This window comes from Heteronotia binoei, chromosome 7, assembly GCF_032191835.1.
Source record: "Heteronotia binoei isolate CCM8104 ecotype False Entrance Well chromosome 7, APGP_CSIRO_Hbin_v1, whole genome shotgun sequence".
In the NCBI taxonomy this organism is placed as follows: Eukaryota; Metazoa; Chordata; class Lepidosauria; order Squamata; family Gekkonidae; genus Heteronotia; species Heteronotia binoei.
Window position 1 is genome coordinate 43,987,485 of NC_083229.1, and position 21,536 is coordinate 44,009,020.

Genomic DNA, 21,536 nt, shown 5'->3' on the forward strand with positions numbered 1-21,536 from the left:
TTATCCAGATCCAACACCAGTCTTGTATAGCTTTAGATGTTTAGCAGTCTCAAAGAAGGTTAGGAGCCTGTCGAGCTTATGTCAAATAAATGACTCTGGAAACTTTTGCAGATGATGAATATGCAACTGGTCTCTGGAGACCCCTCAAAGCCTCAAAAGAGCCCCCCCCCCGGGACTCTCTTTTAGCCAAGGTAAATCTCCTCAGTTTCCTGTGCATATCTTGGACTGATCTCTGACTGAGAAAAGTAGGCAGTAGGCATTAAATTGCCCTCCACTACCCTGAACAGAAGCCCCAGCCTGCTCCCCTTCTGAGAAGCAATTCAGCTCAGCATATTCCAACCCCAGTCTAAAGAATGATTTGTCACTCCAAAGCGTTATCAAATCAATTTGAGAAGGAATATGATGCATGGGAATTAAGGAGAACAGAGGCTAGCCAAATGGCTTTGAATATAAATAACAAAGGGAAGAAAATTTGTCACTTCTATGGGAAGCAAGTCCTCATTAAGAGAGACTCTTCTATTGCTAAGCAGAAAAAAGCCTTTCCCAAAGCAGCGAGGAGGAGGGGGGATGGCAAGAAAGCTCAGATCAAATTTAAGCAGCCAATAAAGAAATGTTTTATATTATCACCAGAAGCCACAAAATGTAATAGATGGCTTATTGATTCCAGGACCACAGCCCACATGTGTGCTGATAAAGCATTTTTGAAACACTAGATGGCCAAAAACAAGAGAAGTTAAGTGTTGCAGACGGATGTCCTGAAATGGCCGAAATCATCAGTTCCAAGACAATAAAATGCATGCTACTAAATGGAGAAACCCGAGAGGTGAACCAGTTTGGTGTAGTGGTTAAGAGCAGTAGACTCCAATTGGGAGAACTGGGTTTCATTCCCCAGTCCTCCAAATGCAGCTGTCTGGTGATCTTGGGTCAGTCACGGTTCTCTCAGAGCTGTTCTCTTAAGAGCAGCTCTCAAAGAATTCACTCAGCCCCACCTACCTTACAGGATGTTTGTTGTGGAGAGAGGAAGGGAAGAAGACTGTAAACCACTCTGAGACTCTGAGTGAAGGGTAGGGTATAAATCCAATCACTTCATTACAAACTGGCAGGCATTCACTTTTTGGAACTCCTTGCCTACCCACCTTTCAGGAAGACAATATGGTGTTAGCTGGCCACTTCAGGGTTGAGCAGGGATTTGAGAGATGTCTCTCTGTGCGTGTCTATCTCTGCCTCTCTCTCACACACAGAGGCATACAGAGAGCTCTGTGGCTGCTTCCTGCTTTGTGCAGGAGAGATATATAATAAAGCATGTATAACTGGAAACATCAATAAAGCATGTGTAAGCTGTTGGAAGAATTTTGCCTCTTTATTGGAATGGAATCCTGGCCACCATTTAGCCTCTTGTGGGCCTCCATGTTGCAAGTGCCACACCTACCTGCCCCTGCCCAAGAGCCTGTGGCACCTTCCTTTCCCCTCCCTTTCCCTTTCCTGCTGTCTGACGGTTTTGCAAGTGCTTTAGGGAAAGGGCCTGCTTCAAAGCTCAGCAATACTCACATTTTGTTGCCTGCACATCCAGTTGTGTGCCAAAAGTAGCTGAGTAACCATCCCATTCCCCCCATGCTGGACAGCATAGGGGTTCAACTGATGGGCCTCCAGCATCTAAAGGGTTGCCTCCCTACCCTCCTGGGTCTGTTTAGGCATGATAGGATGGACTTCTCCATCATTAAATGCTTTAGGATTCCCACCAGGTTTTCTTACCTTACAGCACATAATCTGCATTATTCCTCCTTACACCCTTTTAACACCTGACTTATCTAAAACACCCGCTCCATACCAGACAACATCAAGCAGCTGGAAACATCTTTTCCCAGCAATATGAGAAGAATTCCTCAGATCTCTGCTCAGCTCCGAAGTGACCAGTTAATACCACATTGTCTTCTTGAAAGGTGGGCAGTCAAGGAGTTCCTAAGAGTGACTGCCTGCCTGCTTCCTTAAATACTCATGTCTCCACCACTCCCTGTTGGCCAGAACACATGAAGCTCCCAGCCAGGCATCATTCTGGACCTTTAACACCTTCTGTTCCTAGAATGAAGGAGATGAGCAAAACAAATCATTGCATCATGCATGGCAGGGACGGAAAAATTCTATGCACCTGAGAGTTCATACTGGGCAAACCATGAGATCTGCCATGGGATTATGGCTCTGCCACTACTCTTAAAGCCAAGATAAAGCATCAACTCCTTTCAAAAACACAGCTACATGGGAGCCACTTTTCTGTGGTGTGAATACCTGTGGCTGTGGTATTTGTGGGAATACTGCAATGATTTGTGGAGAGCAGGGGTGTATGAGTATTTCCCACCTGATTCTTATATGGATGCCAATCAGGTGAAAAGACTCATTTGGTTGGCTCAACCTATATAACTGAAGCCTTCACACATATAGCACAGTCGCACGTGAGAGCATAAAAGATGCATTCCCACTCAACGCAGTGTCTGCTTGTGTGTACTGGATTAAGGCTGCAATCCAGAGGACTTTCTGTGGGCAGGAATGGAGCAGTTATATTCCTCTAAACATCTTTCTGAAAAGAGGATCAGTGTTATTCACAGACTCTCTGCATATGGAAATTTGGTTTGCACAGCAAAAGGTGCACATTGGTTATGTAAAGACTTGGGACATCTTTGTGTAGAACTACATTAAAGACTTCTTTTTCTTCTGCTTGATGTTATGATCCAAAGACAAGCTGGTTTTGTGGCTTAAGCCAGAACCTTTCCCCAGGATAATTATGACCAAATTACTTCAATGCTCTGTTAGTCTTTCCACTTCTCTTAACATAGTTCTCAGAATAGAAATACATATTTAAGAACTCTGATTCATTACGAGGAATCCATTCAAAGGCAGGAGATATATAATGTAGGAAGCAACCACACAAGACACATGTCCTGGGAGAATTGCTCAGCTTGCAAGCCAGCAGTCTTTATTTTTATAGGATTTTGGTCTCAGATTTTGTCATCACAATCACAAGACTCGCACAAGGGACATGCAAAACATTTACCGAAATACCGAAATCTACCATGACAATTATCCAGAAATAACTTGTCTCAAGGTGACAGACGTAAGAACATCTCTGTTTCCCCACATTTGAGAAAGTCCCTGCTGACCTTTGTCTGGGTAGCTAGACTCGTGATCTTCCCACCCATCTAGTGGTTGCTGGGTCAAAAAGTCATGTAACTGCTCTCTATAACTGGGGCAGTGTTAAGTATTTACTGCATGATGGGTAAGTGCTATGTGTTACTGATTCAGGGGTCCCTGGTCATGTTGAATGGTACCACATGTCATTATTTTTTATTTATTTATATATTTTTGTGAGGCTGCATACAAAGGGCAGTGGAATAATGATTTGAGCTTGACATTCCCAGGAAGGAAGGAATACATAAAAATGGGATAAGAAAAATATGTTGATACGGATGGGGTGTTAGATAGGTAAGTGGGAAATAGGAGACAGGTGCTTGCATACTGGCACATCGTAGTATTTCACTTTATTCATCCAGAGAATGCATATGTTGGGGGAAAAGGTCCATTTCAGAGGCATACTTACAGGCTAGGCAGGCCAGCTTTTCTACCACAGAGCTACTGGAGTCTCTATCATGGGGCTGGATATTCAGGCTAGCTGGAGAGGGCTTCTGCAACCTGCCACCTCTTTGTGGGAGAGGATTCACTAGGCCGCGTGACAAGCTACTCTCATGGTACTTAGCACTCTTTAATGTTCACTTTTCCACCTTTTTGCATTGTTATTTTCTGAAGAGTGTATGTCAAATTGTATGATGTGGTCTCTATTGATTTCAAACATTCAAGGTTAGGTATATAGTTAAAACAAAGATAGAATGGGAATGTCAAGTATCAAAAGGTAATTTCTATATGTATGAGGGAAAACTATGTGTCTTGGAATTGGGGAATTCTTTGTCAATGGTCACTATTAGCTATGTTATAAAAAATTGCAAGATGAATATACATAAACAATAATAAGAATATAAAACTCATTTTAGCTTCTAGGTACATGAGCAGTAATAAGGGACATATACAAGTACATGTTATAAACTGAATCAATTCATGCGCCTTTATGGCAAGTAACATATTGTAGCCTAGGTGATTAAAATACACACATTCAGACATAGGTGAATGTATGGCCAGAAATGGGCACTCCATACTGGCCATTATTACAATATAAAAACCATTTCAATGTTCATTTTTGTTTTCCTCTCCCCTTAATCTGACAAAAGGTCTTCTTTCTTGAATTCATGGAAAGTTTGTGTGCTCTATGCATAACAATCTTTTCACGGGGAAATGTGTTTTTATTGCAGCCAAAAAGAATTCAGTGGGGCTGCTGTTGTCATCTTTCTGGGGCCTCTAGCCTTTTGCTAGGCAGAGGAATTTTCCTGGAAAGAAGTGGTCTCCATAACTCAGTTTGGATGGAGCTTTGGGGGGAGGCCCTCCTTCCAACACCAATGAGGCATGATTAAGCAAATTTTAGGACATCTGGGTAAATATGGAAGAGCCTGGAAAACATACTTGGAGAAACAAACAAACCAAATAACAATAATAGATTTTTTCTTTTCTTTTCTTTTAAAGGTTTTTTTTTTTTTTTTGCTATAAGTTGCCATAACTAAATTATCATATTTGTTTTGGACTGGAGACTTTCTTCTCCTCACATAAAGTTTTAGTTTGATAATGTCTCTGCCCTTCTAATATTAAAGGGTAAATTTTATATACCATATATTATACAGAATACAAAGTTGTAATATAAACCTATGTATCACTTCTCATGATTCAGGCCAGTGCACATCCATATAAAATAAAACATGCACCTAGAGATTCATGAGAGGCTTTTTACCTTGTTGCAACAGATGTGAATTTAAAAAAGAAAACATGCAGTTGTATATAAGATTGGAGCTCCAGAAAATTAACAGTTTGAATTATCCCAGGATTAGGAAAATGGTCACAAAAAAGAAGAAAGAAAAAACTTTTGCTATAGCTTTGGAACATATGAAATTGTTAAAAATAAGAAAAAACTTTAAAAACAACTAAAATAAAACTGAGGCCTCAATAAAACAATGCTAGCTTTAATCATACATGTATGTGAAGGATCAGATCTAAAATGATTAGAGAACTGGATCAGAGAATTTAAACCATTGGAAATCAGTGGGTTGATCAAGTCCCACTGAACCCCATTTTTCTCTGTGCCAGCCCTTTTAAAATTTGTTTTGTGGGTCTCACACAGGTGTGAGAATGGGTTTCAACAAATAACAAAATCCTAAAAGCAAATAGTAATTAATCCTTAAACAAACAATTCTTAACAGACATACCAGCAATTCTTAAAACTATCATAATGAATATGCAGTTAAACTTGACTTGTGGGTCTAGATTTCCTGCACAGGATATAATATCTGGTCATAAACACAAAACAATTCTTAAATCTATTTATAATAAACATGCAATGTATATATAAACTTAAGAGAAAACCTAGTAAAGAGCTCGCACAGCCAAGAAGATGTGTGTGGCAGTGCAAAGACAGAATTTAGAACTGATGAATAAAACAGGGTGCTAAAACATGCACCTTGATGAAGAATGGTTGAAATAATGGAAAGGCTGAAACTTAAAACAAATAAATGGAAATGTGTTATCCAGTAGCAAGCCTGGCCAGGGCTGCAGACTGAATTAAAACAAAAGATCAAGCAAAAATGGACTTCTACCATGGTAAGAACATGAAATATTGAAAGGATTTTCTAAACAGAACACTCAGAAAAAGTCAGACTCTAACAAGATACTCTAGAGGTATAAAACTAAATAGATAAGTATGTAGATGGAAATAACTATAAGAGAACAAATGAAAATACACATTTAAGGAATGCAGAACATTATTAAAGTCCAGATTTCTAATGAAGACCAAGAGTTTTCAAGAATTCTGCCTAATGAATCACCAATAAATCTAGAAAAGGTATTTTTATGAGAAACATGATACTGAGAATAATTGGGTCACTGATAAAACAAGGTATTTAGTTTTTCAAGACTTAAAAGAGAAGATGCATAATGAGAGAGTATTTTTATCCAAGGAAGGGTACAGATGTTTTTCTATAACACATGCTATAACTTCAAATGAAAAAGGTAACCAAAATTGGTGAGGTAGAATTTTAAAACATTGATCTTTGCAGAAAATAAAGATTTAGTATCAACAATAAAAAGAATTTTCAGATTTAAATGAATAAAAATTGTGAAGCAATTCAAAATAAGATGAAAAATTGTGATCAATGTAAAACTAATAGCCTTAACAGGAAACAAAATACATAAATACAAACAATAGAAACTAGTCATGGATTTCATTGTAAACTGTAAACACAGCAGCCACCAAATTTTCTGGAGAAGGCTCTTGCCCAGCCTCTTCCAGCATTTGAGGCTGAGATTGAAATTAAGAATCAGACTTAAAAGACTCTTATGCCATGCCATCTTTAGCCAAGCAAATAGGACCTGCAAGAGAAAACACAGCAGCATGCCTGCGCCCCCAGGTAAGGGGGAACTGGATCATGCCAAGTTAATAGGACAAAATTCAATTTAAATCCACATTTTTACTCCTTTTAATTGCTTTTGAAAAGTGGTTTTTAACGTAAGATTAGCATTTTTTTTTTACAATAACTTGATCTGTGGAATTACATTAAATGTCATACTGGAATTAAATGTTTCATTGTATACAAAAATCAACAAATTTAGAAGAACAGGTAAAAATGGGATTCAACAAAAGAAATACAGAAAGAGAGATAAAAGCCTTATTTAGCATATAGAAAACCAACAGGCACATAGCAAGATCTATTATTATTTCCCCTTGTGCTCTTGCAGTAGGGAGGATGTATATCTGTACTCTATGCAAAAAGCACTAAGCTATTGCACAGTGAAATTTTGTTCACTTCCTGTCTCTGTTCAAAAGGCAGAGAGAAAAAAAGAAATGGCTATAAACACGTCTCTAATAAAAAATCTGGCTGGGGTTTTTAAAGTAATGTTATCTGTCTGTCTGTCCTCTATTGGCAGTAAAGTTTTTCTTGGGCTGTTTTTCTGTCTTCATTGCACAAGCCTGCTGTTTGTACCTGGCCCACCTTGCAGGGCTGATGTGCAAGTTCAGAGCAGAGTTGTTAGCAATGAGAGAGAGAGAAAAAAAATGGGTACGTGTGTCAATGGCTTTTTGTTCCTACTAAGCATGCAATGAAATTACTAAGCAGGCAGGTTAAAATAAAAAAAAGAAGTACTGTTTTACTGTTACAGGAGGTGGTGGCACCTACAAGCATAGCCATTCCCAAGAGGGGGTTAGATAAAAAACAGAGGTCCATCAGCAGCTGTTAGCCACAGTATGGATATACATATATATAGACATGTGTAAAAAAAGATCTTGGATTAATATTCTGCCCTCCATTCAAAAATCCTGGAGCAACTCACAATTTTCTTTATCTCCCTCCCTCACAATAGAGGTGGGTGGGGCTGAGAGAGCACCTAGCTCTTTCAAATAAGACTTACACAGGTTTAATCACTATACCAAACTGACACATATATTGGTTGCTGAATGACACAGAGTGCTAGACTGGATGGGCTGTTGGTCTGATCCAACACAGCCTTTTTTATGTTCTTATGTTGATTTGCACACTACACCGGTTAATAGCATAATCAGGAAATAATTAGTAAAGTTCCAATGTGCTAAATCTGATCAAAAACAACAAAAACTGGTCGTTTTGGCATTTTAGTCAAAAATAAGTATGACTGAAAGAAAGAATAGAGAAGTGACATCTGTCTTCAAATGCATTGCCCTGAGCAATCACACCAGAAGGATAAATAGTGAGCAATGAGAAAAGTAAGAACAGAAATTTAAAACCTGCAAGATTAAAAATATAGCCAATCAAATTAAGGTCAATTTGGAAAAATACATGTACCAGGAAATTTGATGAATCAAATTACGTGTATATAAGGTATCAACTTTTAAGTTGAAAGCCTGTGTGAATAGAAATGAAAAGCCATTGCTCTGACAACAATCTCAGAAAAATGGAAGGCTGAGTAAACTTGAGACAACTATCTGAATCCAGCTTCCACCAGGATCAAACTTAGGGTGTAAGCAGACCTCAAGACTGCAGTACTATAGCTTTAAAGCCATTGCTCTGCACCACGGGGCTTTTTTTTCTGAATCCAAATTAGCATTTTCTTTGGCCAATTGCATCATCAATTTTCCTGTTGCATCAGGATTATCAATCTGTCTGCTGATTGATGCCTGAAGACAGTTGAGAAGGTTTAAATAGAGCTGTTGTGGCTTGTAACAAACCATTGCAAAAATATGGGCTGGCTTCTGTTCTGTAGGTACCTTAGCAAAGTCCTGTAAAGCACATTCCACATTGTGGTCATCAGAGAGTCCTTCTAAAAGATTTTGCACATTGGTTCCCTCTGTGGCAATATCTCTGACAGCCTTTTGAGTTTCACTCAAGACAGAGTGGGACAACACAGTATAGTTAACAGCGTGTTGCCTATTTTCATTCTGTACAGATGTTACTGGGCATATCGATAAAGAGTCAGACAACTCTTCCCCTGTCAAATCTACAGGGCAAACAGACAACATTTCTACCAATTCTGGGACATTTTCCAATTTAGTCTGATCAAGTTCCTTCTCTAAAACTTCACAGACCATGCGTCCCTGGGCGTTAGATAGTGAGCCCATGGGTGGATCTGTTGGTGGAGGAGGGGAAAAAGGAGGAGGAAGAAAAGGAGAAGGAGGGGCAGGGGACATAAGTTGAACACCCATGTCTTTTAGGGAACAATCTTTAGAGAGGTGGCAGGGGTTAGAAACGGGCATAAATTTTTCTACTGCATTCCTGCATTTATGCCAGGTTTTAAGAATCTTAACAGGAGATAGTGGCTCCATATGAAGAATATTGCCAATTTTCTCCCAGTCCTTTAGATTCAAGGAGCCACTCTGGGAGTACCATGGACATCGTTGTCTAATTACTTTAAGAAGACTCTGTAACTGAGAGCAAGACACAGACCCGCTGGACTTTTTCACTAAGAATCTCAGTTCCTCTACATGTTTCTGTTCAGCCTGTGATAAATTTGAACCCATTACTTACCAAGTGAGGGGGGTCGTATAAATACGACGACAAGTGCACTTCTGGGGCCTTTCCTTCTAGGCGGTTGGTAAGTAGAACTGAGCGGCTACCGAAGCTTCTCTGCTATCGGAGTCGAGGGCCCCACGTTGGGCGCCACATGTAGGAAGCAACCACACAAGACACATGTCCTGGGAGAATTGCTCAGCTTGCAAGCCAGCAGTCTTTATTTTTATAGGATTTTGGTCTCAGATTTTGTCATCACAATCACAAGACTCGCACAAGGGACATGCAAAACATTTACCGAAATACCGAAATCTACCATGACAATTATCCAGAAATAACTTGTCTCAAGGTGACAGACGTAAGAACATCTCTGTTTCCCCACATTTGAGAAAGTCCCTGCTGACCTTTGTCTGGGTAGCTAGACTCGTGATCTTCCCACCCATCTAGTGGTTGCTGGGTCAAAAAGTCATGTAACTGCTCTCTATAACTGGGGCAGTGTTAAGTATTTACTGCATGATGGGTAAGTGCTATGTGTTACTGATTCAGGGGTCCCTGGTCATGTTGAATGGTACCACAATATAAGACACAACAGTCTTAGACAAGTTCTAGTTTATTACCGAAATTCATTGAGAGGAATGTGTATTTAACTTTAAGTAAGCATACTAGCATAAAAGTGTTTGATTAATCTAATCTTGATTAATTTGTATGGAAATCAGCAGCATTAGACCCAGCTGCATTTTCTAGAATCGGGAGTTCTGACAACATTTAATTATCCACTGACAAATGCTTCTTATTTGTTTACCCTAATACTTCTCCAGGCTAAACATGATAATTGTTGTACATATGCACACTCCTAGCAGTATTGGCCATCTGATGACTCAGTCCAAGGGTGATATTAAATTGGTGGCTGGATATTCACTGGGTTAAAAGTTTGAGCAACTTCAGAGTGGGTAGGTATGCATCACTTCAGGGTTACATGCTTCTTGCTAAAATGATTTATGGTATCAGGAAAAACTTTACCCTCCAGGACTTGTGGAGAACTTACATAGTGCAACCAGAGAGAGGTAAACCTCTGTTAGTGTTGAACCTCATTAAAAACATAAACCTGACTACCTGCACTGAATAATTCCCCCTAACGGTTGAAGATATGATGCATATATATTTAAACAAGTGTCTATTTTTATTGCTATCCTGTGTCCCTGTGGGATCTTTCATAATGAAAAACTGAACTGCAGGCAAGCCTTCAAGTTATTATGGTCAAAATGAGGATTTTTATTAACCATCGTGGCTTTATTTCTGGGGCTGATAATTACAAAAACATTTGAATTCCACTTTCACGGTGACTTATGCTTTTCCTTGGATGTAGGCAAAGTCTGGCAGTTTCAACCTCTAAGGACTGATGGAAAATGATCACAGAAGAGATTTGCATCTACCTTGGAATACATGTCAGTTGAAGCAGAATACTTGCATTATGTACCTGTAATTCTGTTTCTTTTTCTGTTCAAACAAATGTGTATATCCTTTATATATAATTCCCATTTCGTCTTGGCAAATTTAAACTCTCTCATTGGTTGGAACTGGGTTGGATTGTAGTGCATCAGCCTTTGGCCCGCAGAACCATCAATCAGCTGCTCTTGCATTGCAGTGGCTGACTCTGCTCTCTCCCACCCACTGCTGGCCCCTGGACAGACAAAGAAACTGGGGGGAACTGCTAGGCAGTGGCTGCTGCTAGGCAACTAGCCTTGCTTCTCTCAGTAAAAAGCAATCAAGCTTGGTTCTCTCAGTAGAAGCCAGTGGGGGAGGCCCTTTCAAGTCCTATTTTGGCCTTTGAGGGAAAACTCATTGGTTGACTCCGCTTCTCTCTCTCACCCGAGTAGCTGTTGCTAGCCAGCTAAGCTGATTCTGTCAGTAAAAGGCAACCAACTTTGGTTCTGGCAATTTATGGCTCTCCCTACTCTCCCATTGGCTAAGTTGCCTGTCACACTGCTTTCCCTTTACTGGTTGAGGGATGAAGGAGGAGGGAAAGAGCCATAGATAAAGCCTTCCCATGATTGGCTGAGGGAGGAGGAGGGAAGGCTTTCTCTCAGCTGGCTGAGGACTCCCTTGATTGGTTGAGGGTTCCTCCCTGTCCTCTGAAAAGGAAACACCCAGTGATGGGGGGGAAATGGTGTCCTGTCACATAGGCCAGATACAGAGGAGACAGTTAGGGAGGGAAAACAAGAGACAGAGAGATTGAAGCCAGTGTTATCAGAGAGACAGTGTTGTTCTGAAAGATATCACTAAAGGACTTTGAGGGAGAACCCATTGGAACCAGTCCTGACGAGGGTTGCCGGTTCCAGGTTGGTGGGAAATTCCTGCAGATTTTGTGGTGGAGTTTGAGGAGAGCTTAGGCTTCAGAGTGGGGTCTGCCAGACCCAGATTCTTGCTGGGGAAACTGACTGGGTGATTTCAGACCAGTCACACACTTCCAGCCTCACCTACCTCACAGAGTTGTGATGCAGATCAAAGAGAGGAGAAAAGATTGATGTAAGCTTCTTTGCCCCCCACCACCACTGTGGAGAAAGAAGTCCTATGTAGAGGCTGCAGGGAGGGGGGAGGTGACAGAAAGCTGAATTCAGAGAGGCAGATAAAGGGAAGGTGATAGGTTGCCAACTTCAGCTTAGGAAATTCCTGGAGATTTAAGGAGTGTAGCCTGGAGAGGGTGGAGTTTGAGGATGGATGGGACCTCAGACGGGTACAATGTCATACATGCCACCCTCTAAACCAGCCATTTCCTCCTGGAGCACCACCATTGCCAATCTCCTGGTGAGGGCTCGAGTTCACTCAGGATTACAACTGCTCTCCAGATGGCAAAGATCAGCTCCTCTTGAGATGGGGTGGGGAGAGTGAATGCCTTCACTTGGGTAGGTGGGAAGATAGCAAGGATGGAGGGCACTCATCCAGAGCCTCTTTCTAGAGCCCGTTGTATTTTTCTTCACAGCGGGCCCTATCCCTAGTAACGATATAAATAAGGACACCATGTGAGTTCTACTATGATTCCCCCTCTAAATTTCTTCGACTGTTATACTTAGAAGATGTATCCTGACAATAGAGTCAAATTTCACAATAAGATGTGAACAAGCTTCTGACCATACACAAGTCAAGCTGGAAGACTGAATTTGTTATAAAATTCATTGACAGACTGAATTCATTCATTGTATATATCTTATGTCTCCTTTCAGACTTGATAATAACTTTTTCTGACATTATATAAAGAGAATGTAGGCCATGATAGAAATCATGATAGAAAGTTAAACACTGTTAAGTTCACTTGCTCTCAATGGCAGAATTAAGCAGTTTGGTGTTTACAACGTCAGGTTAGGATCTGGGAGGGAGGCCCGGGTTCACATACTCAGAGTTCCTTGAAGCTCACTGAACAACATTGGACTAGTCAATCACAGCCTAACTTCCTTACTTGAGGAGAGGAAACCAACATACAGCACTCTGAGCTCTTGGAGGAAGGATGGGATAAAAAATGTACTAAACTGATCAATAATCTTATTGTTGCCATTGAAATCAATGAGACTCAATGACACTTGGCTTTGGCCAGCTTGTGGCAGTTGATTTTTCTTCCACAAACTGGCATGAATGCCTTCAAGGTAGAGCAAAGAAGTCAACTCAGTGGGGGCTGCAAAAGGCCATTTTTTGGGAAAAGATGATAAATTAAAATGCATCCTGTTCTTGTTTGGACTCTTGACAGCTGGTTTTCTGCAGAACAGCTGTGTCCATCTGTGCCTGAGCTTTCCCATTTCTGCTCTTACAGTTGCTATGAGACCAGCCTGAGCAGGCAACTTCTGAAGAACCCTGCAATACCTTTAATGGGATGACTATTTAGGAGAGGCCAAGAGGCCCAAATTTCTGAATGGAAGAAGCAGTTGAACTCATTTACATGCCTGCTTTTAAACACAAAGTGTGATTCCAGTTTTCCTACGTGTAAGAGAACAGGTACACCTACCCCTCATCAGCTTTAGTATAGAAGCATGTACAAATGAAGTGTTTCCATAGCAATGCCCCTAGATAGTTGTACTGTTCCACTTGCCCCTCCTTTCCCATTATAAGCAAAGAGAATGCTGTAAAATCAGAGCTTTCAAATGGCAGAGATTATGTTTTGACATGTGATGCCATTAAGGCTATGTCATAAATTGCAGGGAGATGAATATGAAATCGGATGGACAGACTTTACCTCCTAAAAAGCCCAAAGGAAATGAATTTCAATACATGAATGAATTTTGCATCAGTTAGCTTGCATTTTTCTTAAATTACACATTATTTTGGTTAACATTTGGCATAATTAACAGCCTAGTCTTGAACCTTGTAATGCTGACTAAGCAGCTGAGATCCTATGGTGGACACCAGCTGTTCCAGTCAGGGGTGGAATTCTAGCAGGAGTTCCTTTGCATATTAGGCCACACACCCCTGATGTAGCCAGGGGCTTACAAAAAAGAGCCTTGGAGGATTGGCTACATCAGGGGTGTGTGGCCTAATATGCAAAGAAGCTCCTGGTAGAATTCCATCCCTGGCTCCAGTAATGCAACAAAAATCTGACAGTTTTTGTTATGCCGAAGCTGTAGCAAATGCAGATCCAGCTGAGTAACAATTTAGGATCAGTATACTGAAATGCTGTAATCCTACATCTCAAAGAGTTAGGAATCTTAACTCAAATACTCAGTTTCCCCTGTGAATTTTGCATTCTGCTCACTTTTTATGTTTAGTTTTGCTAAATAAAAAGTTGTAAGAACATAAGAAATTCAGAAGAGCCCTGCTGGATCAGACCGATGTTCCATCTAGCCCAGCATCCTGTCTCACACAGTGACCAACCAGTTTCTTTGGATAGCCTTCCCCTGATGTTGCCTCCTGGCTCTGGAATTCAGAGGATTAGTGCCTCTGAAATTAGAGATTCCCCCTAATCACCATGAATAGTAACCACTGATAGATTTATACTCAATGAATCTATCTAATCCCCTTTAAAGATGTTTATTCCTGTGGCCATCATTACATCCTCTGGCAACAAATTCCATATTTTAATCCCACTGTGTAAAGTAGTATTACCTTTTGTCTGTCTTGAACATAGTGCCCATCAGCTTCATTGGATGACCTTGGGTTCTAGTATTTTGGAAGAAGAAAAACTTCTCTCTCAACTCTCTTTACCCCATGCATAATTTTATAAACCTCTATCATGCCCCCCCCCAATTGTCTATTTTCTAAACTCTTCCATCTTTCTTCATAGAGAAGATGCTCCAACTCTCTAATAATCTTGGTTGCCATCCTCTGTACTTTTTCCAGCTCTGCAATGTCCTTTTTGAGATACGGTGACCTGAACAGTATTCCAAATGAGGCTGCACTATAGATTTATACAGGGACATTACTATACCAGCTGTTTTATTCTCAGTTCCTTTCCTAATAATCCCTAACTCATAGTGTAGTATATTGCAGTGTGGTTATCATATAAGTACAAAGTTGGGGAGATTCAAATTCAAATCTCGAATGAGGGAGTAAGTACATGCTATATTTTTTGCTGGGGACATCTCCAGATTGGTTTGTGTTCTGAAGCTATGCACTTCCCAGGAGTTCTGTATGAGCTTGATTTGGATTGGGATGGTAGTATGCAAAGAGAGGGGTCTTCCCTCTGTACTTTTTTCCTGATAAGGAGTGGTCCCCAAGAGTTACCCCAGAAGCATATGTAGTGAAGAGCCACATTCATTTTCCACAACAGAGCAAACATGCCACCAAGGCTGTTATAGGGGAAAGTAGTGGTGTCGGACAGGGCTGGGTAACCAGTGGAAGACCAGGTTGGTTGGGGAGATGGGAGGGAAAGTGACTATAAATGAAAGTGTGACTTTTGGGGTGATGTCATTTCTGGATTTCCCATCAGTCCTCTCTAGGAATTGCCAAAAACTCAATGTTATAATCATACAATTTCCAGAGAATCCTAGACAGGCATGACATCACTTCTGAGTTTTCCAGAAGTGATGTAATACCATTGCCAACAGTGTTTTTAATTTTTCTTTCTACTGCTGCCGTTGGGAGTGCTGACAGGCACCTGGCAACCCTATGGGGATGGTCTAAGACACCTTTCTCTGCATGCAGTGAACCTAGTCCTGTCAAGTCTGCACACACTTTGGATGTGTGGGATTTCAGAACTCACCTCTCCATCTGTCCAAAGAGCATTTTGTGTGGAAAGTAATGTGTACTTAAGCCCACAAAGCACACTGTGGGATAATGGACCCATCACCACCTCTCTGCCTCACCTATCTCACAGGATTGCCATGAGAGTAAAATGAAGGACAACCATGAATACTGCTCTGAACGCCTTGAAGAAAGGGGTGAGAAAAAAATGCAATGCATAGATAACTTCAAGCACCCAGATTCCTAAATATGGTGAATCAATGTGCTAAAGTTTGTGGACTGCTGATGAACATTTATGCAAGTTTATTCCAAGGCCACCCATCCCTTCTTAGAAGAGATTTGGGTAGCTTCTTTCCAGGGAGAAATTCAACAGGTGACCCTTTCCACATCACTACATTATTATGCTGAGAAAAGATGAGTCTGTTGCTTTGCTCTTGGATGTGCAGCTGCTCCAGGCTGCAGAGCATCTGGCAAAAGGGGGAAATGGCAGCCACCGTTTGTACAAGCAGTATATCTGGCTCAAAAAGGTTTATGAAACGCTCCACACATTTGGCAACTTAATGCAGATGGGAGGGCGAGAAAGGGCTTCTTGAGTGTTTGAGGAATGGAAACAAATCCCCAGACATTAATGGGAAGCCCACCCTTTGTTTTTGGATCCCTTAGTATAATCATCAGACAGGCTGTCTGCTTTCAAACCTAGTCTAAGGGGAAAATTATACCCAAGGTGAATTCTGAAACAACTGTGTCATACGGAAACTGATCCTTCAGCTATTCTTATCTGCAAACGATGGGGCATTTGTTCCATTGAATGTCACAAGGATAAAGTCAGTCTAAAGTCTCAAGTTAGTTGCTGGCATTAGCGTAGAACCAATAAACCCAGGGAACGGGTCATAAAAAATAAACAAGACTTATGATCCCACTACCTCTGCAGCAAAGTGCTTTTCCTCTGCAGGTGGTTAGAGACTTTAAGAGCTACCTAATGTACACTTCAGAAGTCTTGAGATGGGCATCACTTACTCTCAGGCCCCTGTCAACACCTCACCTTCAAAGCTCAAATTATACTGTGAGGAAATCCTGGTCGTTTGACAGAAACATGAGAACTCATTCAAACATGCAGGAAATGTACACAATACAAACATTGTTGGACTCTTACAATGTATGCAGAAGTTCACTTGCTTGACAGCTTATCCGCATCAGACTTTCCTTCCACTTGCATTCTGAGGGGGTACACAGCTCATTCTCATAGCTACAATGCTACATGCTGAGAGCTTGTACAGCACAGTGGTGAATCAAATTATCTGGAAGGTTCAGGATTCAAATCGCTCTTCGGCTTCAAACTCACTTAGGTGGCCTTATGCAAACTACTCTGCCTTAGATACCCATCTCCATTAGAGTATAATAATACTATCTTGCCTTACAGGGCTTTTGTAAAGATGGTGATAAGGTTGTATAAATCCCTTTGAGTATGGCAACTATGATGGTCTGCAGTAGGAGAACTAGATTCAAGTCCAGCAGCACCTTAGAGGTCAACAGGGTTTTCAGATATAAGTTTCCAAGAGTCAAAGCTGCCTTCTTCAGATACAGATAGGAATGGTATCTGATGAAGGGAGACTTGACTCTCAAAAGTTTATATCCCAAAAATCTTGTTGGTCTCTAAGGAATAGAATTCATTTCTGAAACCTCTGTGGTTTCAGGTACTGGATTCCAATCTAGCTCTGAAACCACTACACATAAGTGCTACGTAAGTATTATTATAAATATTAACATAACTGTGAAACGTTCACATGCCAACATGAAGTATTCTAGCCTAGTCTCATACTTTGCCATTTCCAGGGAGAGGTGGAGTCACATTCAGGTAAGTGATGTGTGTTCTGAGATGGCACAATTCTTTGAGGCCTGTACAATATGCATTTGAATTCTGCATCTAAAATTGTACAAGAATGCATTTAATTATCTCAAAAATTATGATGGTGAATAATGAATCTGATTAACCTAATTACAGCAAAAGAAGAACATGAAGCCCCATAACTTTGATATTGTGTGAGAAAAACAGAATAGTTTTCTTTTAAATCAACACTGGGAATGTTTTTCTTTAATTATGCACTGCAGCCATCTGAGCACTTTCATCCATAGTTGCACTACATCACAGGTATATAGTGCTGACACTGCATGCACTGCCATTCTCATGTTGCACCTGGAAGAAGGAATTAAGTTTCATTAGGGATGCCAGGTCCCCTTGCTGGTCTGGTGGGGGGATTTGGGGACCATTCTGGGGGGCTGGGAGGGGACATTGTGTGATGTTCCTGATGCAATGGTGTCGCTCAGAAGTGATGTCAATTGCCTCAGGATGTCGCACAGGGGACTTAGGTTAAATTGGGCTTAAACTATTTATTTATTTATTTATTTATTTTATATCCCACCCTCCCTGCCAAAGCAGGGTCAGGGCGGCTCACAGTATAAAATCACAGCAACAATTAAAACAATACATATTATAAAATTACAGATTCTACAAGTTAAAACAATCAGAATTGGTTTGATGCTAATCTCATTAGATGTTGTATATTTTCAGTGGCGATGGCATTTCTCCAGTTTCCTGCGATGTAGGCTCCACATCAGTTAAAAGCCAACTGGAAGAGAGCGGTCTTGCAGGCCTTGCGGAACTGACAAGGTTCCGCAAGGCCCTCACTTCCTCTGGCAGTTGGTTCTACCAGTGGGGGGCTGCAATCGAGAAGGGCCTCTGTCTGGTGGTTTTTAATTTGGCCTCCTTCGGCCAGGGGATTACCGATAAATTTTGAGATCCAGATCGAAGTACCCTCTGGGGAATGTGTGGAGAGAGACAGTCCCTAAGGTAGGCAAGTCCTAGGCCATATAGGGCTTCAAAGGTAATAACCAGCAACTAGTAACGAATCCGGAATACTATTGGCAGCCAGTGCAGTTCCCGTAGCCCCAACTGTATGTGCTCCCACCCGGGAAGCCCCAATAGCAACCTGGCTGCCGTGTTCTGCACTAGCTGTAGTTTCCAGGTTCGGCACAGGGGCAGCCCCAAGTAGAGGGCATTACAGAAGTCCAACCTCAAGGTGATTGTTGCATGGATCTCTGTTGCCAGGTCGTCACGCTCCAGGAAGGGGACCAACTGCTTCACCCACCTAAGATGGAAAAAAGCAGATTTGGCAGTGGCTGCTATCTGGGCCTCCATTGTCAGGGCAGGCTCCAGCAGCATCCCAAGCTCTTGACCTTGTGCGCCATTGTCAGTGGCGCACCGTCAAATGCTGGTAAGGGGATTTCCCTACCCAGACCACCACGATTCAGGCAAAGGACCTCTGTCTTTGCTAGATTCAACTTCAATCGACTCAGCCTGCCACAGCTTGCAACGCCAGATCCAGATTTTCTGGGACAGTCAGGCCAGCCATTCATCAGTAGACAGAGATGAGTGTCATCAGCATACTGGTGGCAACCCAACCAATACCTCCGGCCAATCTGGGCAAGGGGGCGCATATAGATGTTAAACAACATTGGGGAGAGCACTGTCCCCTGAGGCACCCCACAATTAAGCGTGTGCCTCCGGGACAGTTCTCCCCCAATCACCACCCTTTGTCCCCGACCATCAAGGAAAGAGGAAAGTCATTGCAAGGCCAACCCCTGAATCCCTGCGTCGGCGAGGTGGTGGATCAGTAGCTGATGGTCGACCGTATCGAATGCAGCCGATTGGTCTAAACATCAGTACCACCGAGCCGCCTCGATCCAGATGCCGCTGGAGGTCATCCACCAGGTCAACCAGCAGTGTCTCTGTCCCATGACCTGGGTGAAAACCGGACTGGTGGGGGTCTAGTAGAGTTTGTTCCAAAACCAGAGCATCTCCCATGCAATATCCCCATTGTAGTGATGTCACTTCTGGGTGATGTCATCACGTTGGGGATGTCATGCAGCAATGTCCCTGTTTAGGGGAGGGTTTCCCCCCACTGGCCAGCTAGAACCTGGGGGCTGGCAACCCTTTGTTTAGGGCAGAATGTCATGAGCCCTGATGAGGAGGAGCTGGAAGGGTTAACAGACCTGGAAGTGTTGCCCACCAGCTCCTCAGCCGAACAACCAAAAGCTGGCACATCAATCACTCTCCCTGCATTCCAGGCACCATTGCTGGTTGTTGACAATCAATCTCCTCCAAGCTCTCCCCCTCTCATCTCAAGAGTTTGAAGCAGGCTCTGGAAAGAACTTTCAGAGCAAAGACATGAGGCACGCCGATGCTTCAGATCTCTCAGTCCTGAGTTATAGCAGAGTTGCTGCCACCCAGGGATTTGCGATTTTGCTTTGGTGACTTGGCCCCTGCTTGACTTCCTGGACTTTGACCTTGGACTGGCTTTGGACTCCCGCCTGCCTGCACCCTGAGAATGTGACACAGAACAGGCCTACCATTTACCTCCCCATTGTCATGCAAGCTGCTGCTTCCACCTTACATTGCCCATGTTCAATCAATGGGGCACTAAAAGAAAGAATGAGGGAAAGAAACAACATCACACTTGATGTTCTATGAATTCCTCTATGGTCTTTTCTATAGATACTGGGGTCTTTACCATCAAGACTGGAGGAATTCCTAGAGTGTCATGGGGGTGGTGTGATGCCACTTTTGAGTAATCACTCAGAAATGATATTACAGATTCCACAGGCTCCCCCCCCCCACCCCCGAGTTCCCAGGATTTGCAGATGCAGGCCTGGTAACCCGATGGAGGTTAAATCATCTAAACTTGTTTATAGTTTAGGACTGGCAGCATGAGGCTGGCAACCAATGGGAGACTTACCTTCCAAAATGGGGTCTCACTGGTGACATAAGCCACTTTCACACATACTAAGCAATATACTTTCAATCCACTTACAATGCACCCTGGAACTGGGTTTTACTATGTGAAAAGGCAAAATCCACTTGTAAATGGTCGCTGAAGTGAATTGAAACTGCATCCACTATGACATCAGCACATTGCTGGCAACACTCTTGCGTTAGCATCACTAGTGAAGTCCTGACATCACTTCTGGTTGTGCCTGAAGTGACTTCAGTGTGTTGGTATGCTGGTGTCTTCACCCCCCTATCCACCCCATCCCCCCAATTTTCTTCTGCCACCCAGTTGAGCAGGGGCTGGAATTCTCTCACTCCACTGGGCATATGGCAGTCCTAGAGTTGGATACAAAATAACATGTAATTCCATAAAGCCTATGCCCTGTTAGCATGAGCTACTGATGGATTTGTCAATAATGCCACAGATTTCAAAATGACTGCAAGATATTTGGTCGAAATTTGGAAGTGGCAGGCCCATATTATACTAATTAAATAGTGTTGTTTATAGAGGTTAAATATAACCTCCAAACCATAATTTCATTAGATGCTATTTACATGCCGGGTGTAATTATGTTTAATTTAAGAGGACTTAAATCTATTACTCCCTCCATTTTGTGAACTTTTTCAGTTAAATGTGGCATCACCTGACCTTAACTGAGAGCAAAACATGACAGTTGCTAGTGAACTGAACTTTTTGGGATGGTTAAGGTCTGAAATTTTCCTTCCCTACTCTGACTCACTAATGACCGGCTGTTGCAAATATTAACCTTACAGACAGGACAGTATGAATCATAAAGCAATCTCATCTAGCCTTTCAGAATCCCACTGAAACAAGAATGGCTGGAACAGCTTGAGCATCATACATTGCTCCAAAAAGGATAATCCAGCTGTTATAGCAACGATTTGGTTGCTTGTGCCTCTTTTTAGAAACACCCTCCCCTCCAGGTGGGGCCTGGAGATTTCCTGGAATTACAATAGATCTCCAGAGGATAAAAATCAGTTTCCATGGAGAAAATGGCTACATTGGAGGATGGATTCTATGGCATCATGCCCCTCTGAGGTCCTTCCTATCTTCAAGCCCTGCCTTCTCCTGGCCTCCACTCCCAAATCTCCAGGAATTTTCCAACTTGGAGTTGGCTACTCTGGGTACTAAGCAAGAAGAAGGTCCAGAAATGACAGCTCTCCAGCAGACATTACATACTACTAACAGAAACCTTGATATGTTATATAGTTAAGAGATTTTTACCCTGCAATGTTTACCGTAAAAGGCTCTGTCAGGGTAGCTTCCAATGTAAACCAAGCAAATAAAACCTCTAGTAACTAAAGCAGTCTTCAAATAAAGCAATGTCAAAACAGCCAATTAAAACATCAATACAAATATCTAAATGTTAGTAGACTAAAACAGTGATATGACTAAGACCCTATTT